General features: G+C 34.5%; 1 pseudogene; it reads right to left on the reverse strand.

Moving 5' to 3' along the window:
• Positions 1–943: 943 nt before the first annotated feature.
• Positions 944–1,536, reverse strand: LOC149577677 (uncharacterized; annotated as a pseudogene).
• Between the last annotated feature and the right edge of the window lie 5,892 nt (positions 1,537–7,428).

Below are 7,428 nucleotides of genomic sequence, written 5' to 3' on the forward strand. Positions count from 1 at the left end.
TTCTTAAATCATATTCTAGCAACCAAACATTAGAAATTTATCCTCTCGAACAAATTCATTCAAGTTTTAGAGAAAAGACTTATTAAAAAATAGTATGTATAAAACAAAAAGAAAATAAATATATTTAGTATTTGATAATTTTTTGAAAAGATAAAGAGATCATAAAAATAATCAGCTTATGCTCTCTTTATTATCTCTCATGATTTCCTTATGTTCTCTTTATCATCTTGATCATTAATCATTGAGTGTGGTCCAAAATCTATCTGAATAATTGTCAAATAGATTGTGGAAATCTACACTCTTTAATTTAATGGAGATATTTAAAAAAAAACTTTGGTTGCATAGTACCAAATAACTTGTTTTGTTATTGTAGGAGATATACACTATTCTGATATATCCCAGTCTGGAAAATGAATCAATAATTGTGCCTTCAAAGATGTTATGTGAGAGGTTAAGATATTCTAGATTAGTACAACTTCCAATAGAACTTGGAATGTGATCGGATAATTGGTTTTTGGATAGATTGATTCCTTAGAACCACTCCCTAAATAAATTGAGTAGGCAAGCTTCCATATAGTGAATTCCAAGATAGATTGTAGTAGGAAGAAGTGTAACTTGTGGCAGTATGTTTCTAGAGAGATTATTGTGGGATAGGTCAAATAATTCAAGTAACTGAGAGTTGCAAGACTAAGGGGTATCATCTATATTAATTTTTTGTTATCAAGTTGAAGGTGCCTTAGTTGATCAAGATTTCTAATAGTGTTATGAATTTGTCCAATGAGTCGGTTAAATGCCCTGGGCCTACTGGTGAAGTTCAATGGCTTAGAAAGATCCCACTAGGGATCAAGTCTTACTAAGAGTAAGGCTGCAAAATCATAAGAGATGAGGTCAGGATTGTGCCCCACGTAATTTTGACAATGTGGATACCCCTCGGTCCTTAGCTCTAAGACAAATAGGTTTCAGGTATGAGTGTACCTATATCAAATTCCGAAATCACCTTAATCAATATCAAATTATTGAGATTGCCAATTTCTTGTGGTATTCTCTCTCCTACAAGATTTTTTTGTAAGGGTAATACTGAAAGAGTAATAGAGTGTTGGCTAATGGAAGGGGTCAAATCCTCGGAGATAAGGCTCAAGACCAAGTATAAAGTTTGGAGGGAAGAGCAATTTATAAGGGCTGGAAGAAAGGGCAAAGTCCTTGAGCTAGTAATGAAGTTATCATACAACAGAAGATGTCAGAGAAAGGTCAACTTACCCAACTGCAGAGGCATGCTTCCATTCAGATTATTGAGGTTGAGGTCAATAAATTTTAGTTTGGAACAATTTCTAGAGTTTTTGGTAATTTTCCACTTAACTGATTCCCCCACAGATTTAGATCTTTTAGATTGTTGAGCTTCTAGTTGTAATCTAGAATAACACCATGGAAAGATTTGTTAGAGTTATCTAATGTCTCTAAAGATGAAAGATTCTCCAAAATAGGAGAAAAATGACCCATTAAGCCTAACCTCAAAACATTTATTAACAACACTCTCATCAATTTGCTGCATGAAATGCCTGTCCAATTGCAGATGTTAGTGATAGCATCCCAATCTGGTAACGCATTGTTTGGATTAGAAGTGAGAGAATTCTTGAAGGCAAGGAGGGCCTATTTATTATTGAATGAGGTAGAGGCAGAGGTAAAGGTAGAGGTAGAGGAGCACAACTGATGATAAGAGAGAAGAATCTGCACATGCAAGGGATTGATGGCTAATTGGTATCTGATTGAATTCATTATCAAACAACCTACACAAATTCTCTAAACGATTGATGCTCACTATAATTAGAGTATTTGGTCTTTTTCCTTATAATTTCTTAACTTTGCCCAGGGTTATTACTCAATTCTTCATCAAATGACCACACACCCAATTGCATTAACAATTATATATATATATATATATAGGAAAAAACATCCAGATATGATATTGATATTAGAATTCACTTTACAATTTAATTCACTACTCCATGTGTAATGAGTAGTGGTTCAAAAGAACCCATCTATCATGAAAATGAATGAGACATTTTGCACTTATGACATCTACATGATGGTCACTAAGTGATAATAAGAATCAGTCACCCATACCAATATTGCTTCATCTTAAATTTACTTAAGATAGTGCACAAATAAGATAACCCAATCCTTAATATTTCATATCCTCATCTAATCAAAGATCCACTTTGCTAAATAATGTACCACCTTGTTCCATTCTTGGAGAACATGACTAAAACCAACAAGATTTTTTTTTTTTGCAAATTGAACTTTTTTACTATTTCCATCAAAATATTTCTTTTTAATATTAATTATATTAATATAATATAATATAATAATAAATATAATATTCTATCCAACATAGGCAAGTTCCTACAACACAACAATAACTTTTGAGCCTCTCATGTGGGAGGTCTTGGGTTCAAATTTTCTTAACACATAAAAATAATTGATTACAACAAATAACAATAATTAATCTAGGCTTTAGTGATTTATTGATCTAAAAAAATTAAATTTCTATCCAATATATGGGGATGTGCAGGATCATGGTGTACCAAAAAGTGGCAATGTGAAAAAACTGGAGTTTCAAAATGTCTAAAAGTGTTTCAAAATCTGCTCTGACTTTTTTCCACCCATCCTAATACCAAGGCTAAAAAGTTTGGGCCAAGCCTTTTTGGGTATCCAATCAGTAATCATGTATCAGATTTCATATTGGATACCTGATATGTTATTGGGTATCCGATATGAAATAAGATACCCGAAATATGTGACAGATTTTAAAAAGAAAACTTGAGAGCTATTTTGCATTGCATGTTTCTAAGTTTTATTGTTGTGCTCCATTCAGGTATCAGATTTCTAAACGAGTATCGAATAAAGGTACTTTTTTTGTATTTTTTTTATAATTTGAATGAATATTATTATAAATTAGTTATTTTAAATAGAATTTGTTAAAAATTAGGTTTTTTTTAATAGAAATTGTTGAAATTTAGGTTGTTTTTAATAGAAATTATGTTTTGCAAATTAATAGGTATAGTTGACCCAAATAATGATGCTGAACTAGGAAATAATGTTCCTCATAACCCTCCACCAAACGATCCAATACCCCCTCAAAACTGTCAACCAAATGATCTCCTACCCCCTCAAAACCCTCCTCGAATTAAAGATTTGATAATTGAAAATCTTATTGAACTGAGGGTTTTGCAAACCACATATAACAATATACTCACATTGGCTCCCATGTTAACCACATTAAACACCACAGTAGATAATATTGAAACACTTACCAATGAACACAATGCCACTCTTCACCGGCGTGAAGAAATGGATGCCATGTTTGATGATGGGTTTGACTATGATGAGGTTTTTGCCCTAAATATAATTAAAGATGATATAGTTAGCCTTTTTGTGGACCCAAAAACTAGTAAACAAGAAGAATGCACAAAGCCCAAATTAGCAATTAAATGGTACACAAATGAGGCTATGCATGCAAACTTTTGGGATAGTTGGTGGATGATTTCTGACATCCCTCCACACAAAAATTTAGAGGTGGACCATTCTATTTCATTAAAAATTTGTATGCCAAATTTGTGACATTGCACCTCAAGGTGAACTATTGGAGCATGAGGCCCGACATGGGTATAGGAGGAGGAGCTCCTCAAAATAAACCCTTTTCCCAATAGAAGAAATCTGGCACTTTTTCCCCCCTACTGATGTCTCCCCCCTCCTCCATTGCAACATCTTGATATCATTACAGAGACTAGCTCTCAAACTATTAGAGTCATCCATAGATTGAGTAGAATATTGATATCCCAAGCTAGGTCAGTGTTGTCTCCCTATGTTGATGATGCTGGCGTGAGTTCATAATTGATCAACTCATCACATGTTTGCGTGCTCCATACTTGCATAACGTGCAAGAATATTTTTTTGGGTCCCATAGGTGATCATTTTGAGAATCGGTTTGTATTTGAGGAGGATACACTAGATGCGCAGAGGCTACAAACACTGATGTAAGATAGGAGGGGCATGCAAGGGCATGTAATCCTTTTGTTTTGGTATGTGTATACATTTCTTTTATGACATATGTGATTTAAAGTAATTAATCTTTATAATAGAGTAATTTTAACCCATAGTGACTTATATAGGTATGTGATCTTCATTCATATTTAGTTGATGACTAAGGAAGAGCTCAGACAGGTTGACAATGTCACTCTCTCAGCTATTTCATTTGGCCTTGAGACATCTACGGTACATTATGTTGTGTTCTCATTATTTTTCTATTTGATATTGGAGAATATATGGTTTCTAATCTTTTTTTTCTCTTGCAGGTATCACCTATCAGTGGGGGGTAGAGTGCGGGGGTGAGGCAGAACCCATTGACAAGGGAAAGGTAATCAGGTACTTTTAAAGTGATTAAATATCAATGCATTCTTGTAAAATTTTTGTGTTAATGAAACTTAATTACATTCTTTGTTGTACAAGACATGGCTACTGGTAATGAGTGTAGGCAGATTTGGCATCATGGACCCTCTAGCATTTCCATTCATAGTGAAAGCCCCATCATATGTATAAGTATCATTTATTTGTTTTTTTTCTTATTTTCATCAATAATTTAAAAAATAATTTTGTGATATTAACAACTAGTATTTTTTGTTGGCATCATGTTGTATTTGTCATCAATGACAACACTTATTCGATTTTAAATGCCTATTGAGCTCATCACTTAGTCTACAATTTATACCGAGCATTCAATGTATACCTTGTAAGCTTGGCAGTTATGCAGTTCACACTGAGCATTCCTGAAGCTACCAGGTGGTTGTGTAGTTCAATAATGGTTATCGAGCTTCACAGTATCTACTGATTTATCAAGTCAATTTCTTCCAAGAGATGGATATGTAGTGTTTACCGAGTGACAGGAAGGTAAACAAGGAACTCAATATCTATCGAGTGACACTACATCTACTGAGTCACCAGTGGTTACTGAGTTTAGAACTACTCCGAGTGATTAGTATGGACCGAGCCTTCACTTCTACTGAGTGCATGATGATGTTGAGTAATGCAGTGGATGCCGAGTATCAGAAGGTCACTGAGTCAGTTTAGTGAACCTGAGTTGTTTTCTATTAGGCTGACTCAGTAATGTTTTGTTTACTTGTGTTTTGGCTGAATCTGTAGTTTTGTAAATTGGAAAGGTATATATGTAAGATTCATATCATTGTATTGTATGGTATTTTTTGAAGTACCAAGAAGTACTTTTGAGGAGTACATGCGAAGGATAATCGGTAGTAGTTTAAAGAATGCAGAAAGGTCAATATAGAAGAAAACAAGTCATATCTATCACATAACGTGATCAAGTGCTAAAGGATCTTATCAGCAATCAGTTGTAAGTAGATCCACTAGTTCATCCTGATAGGTGAATCAGTTTTCTAAATCCTTCAAGATGGTAGACTTAAGAGTCTTTGTATAAATATCTTAACTGAGTGCATACTTCATTGTATGTTTGTAAATCCTCTAACAAGGTGGACCTAGTAGTCCTATTTGCTTCTAACAGGGTAGATCACCAGAAGTGGTCATTGTAAGCCTTAACTGGCCAACTTTATGTTGCAGTAGTGATGTTTTGTGGGTATCATCCCCACCCTAGTTTTACTTTCTATTTGGAAGGTTTCTGGGTCACCAAACATTGTGTGCATATATTGTGAATGTTATCTTTGTATGCATGTAGTAGATTAGAAGAATAATTGGTGAGTGATTTATATGGTTAAATTTCTAAATTGATTTAAAGTTTTTGAGGTTACTAATTCACCCCTCCCCTCTCAGTAACCTAGCTAGTCTTGAGTATTTCCAACAATTGGTATCAGAGCTTTGTGGTTCTCAAGATAAAGTTTGATAGCTTGAGAAAAGATCAAGGATAATGGAGATATTCAGACTTGACAAAGCTATTGAAAATGAAAAGCTAGATCTAGAAATGGCCATAGCTCAACTCAAAGAAGCAAAAGAGCATCTTTTCCAATCCCTAAAAAGAAGAAAGCAACTTGCAAAAGAAATGATTCAAATGAATAACCATTAGTATTTTGAGGTAAAGATTGAAATTTTTTTTCCATCAAGTAGTTCAGATGAAGCCAATAAAGCAATCAAAGAACTCCTAGAAAAGAATGACTCTTTGCAAGAAGAGGTAAGAAAATTGAAAAGAGAACAAGAAATTCAGTCATTAAGAATGAGTGAGATTTTGGAACAAAGAAACAAGGCAAAAGAAGACTTGGAGGCTAGAAATAATGAAGAAAAAAATCAATCTACTTAGTATGAAGACCTTATTGATCAAATCACTGGAGCAAATGAAGAAATCAACATTCTCAAAACTGAAAATAAAAGAACAAGGAATGATCTGAATTTTGAAAGACAAATAAATGAAAGAAAAATAAGGGAGCTGAGATCTGAAAAGAAAATCAATGAGAGATTGAAGAATGACCTTAATACTAAAAAACAAGTCAATCAAAGGATGGTGAAATCCCAAGAGTATATGCTATATTAGTATGTTAAAAACACTAAATTAAGAAATCAAAAGCATTTACAAACTAAAATACCATAACATAAATGAGAGACTAAAGAGGAAACCCCAATTGGAAATGTGAGCCAAATGAATGGACTCTCCCAATAGGATTTAGCTCTTTGCTTCGTAGATGAGTCTAAGGATTGGGATGTATGCTCGAGTGCTCAAAAGTTACTTCAATGGATGTTGGGTAATGGAAAATTGGTAGCTTTGTGAGCTCTCAATTTGGCATTATAAGGGTATGGTTGATGGCTTTTGGTTCTCAAACTAGCACTATAACTTTAACTCAAGGATTGTGATGAAATGGCTTGGGAGGGGATTCAATTTATAGGCTAAGGGCTTGAGGGATGGAGGGCTAAGATGCAAGGAGAGATGAAAGCTTAAGGAGGGCTAGGATGCACTCAAAGGGGAGCACATGGATTGTGCTTATTTAGCACCAACCAGGGAGTGACACATGTACTAAGGTGAGTGGATAGAGGAAAGGGGATGGATGAGTCAACAAAGGAGGCTCAAGGGATAATATCTTCATAAAGACCCTTCATTATTGCTTGTAACAACTTGTAAGAGTCTTTATTGCCTTTGTAAGAGCATTCATTGTTGGGTGGTTGGGATATTTTGGAGGGAGTTGAGATTGTTGACTTTGCTTGGCTTAGGAAAGTCTTAAGCTTAGTTAGGGAATGTGACAAGGTTAGGGGGGGATTTAGAGGTAATTTAGGATTAGACTAATCTTGTTAGTGATATGCAAGTGGATGGAATTCAATGAGGGTGAGTGAGTTAGTGGCTAAGCTTGGTTAGTTTGGATGAATGGGGTGGATTAGCCTAAATGGAGGATTTAGGATAGTTTAGGGGTTATTAGATTT

The sequence above is a fragment of the Cupressus sempervirens genome, chromosome 1 (genome assembly GCF_028749045.1).
Source record: "Cupressus sempervirens isolate cs-2001-9-10 chromosome 1, ASM2874904v1, whole genome shotgun sequence".
Taxonomy (NCBI): domain Eukaryota; kingdom Viridiplantae; phylum Streptophyta; class Pinopsida; order Cupressales; family Cupressaceae; genus Cupressus; species Cupressus sempervirens.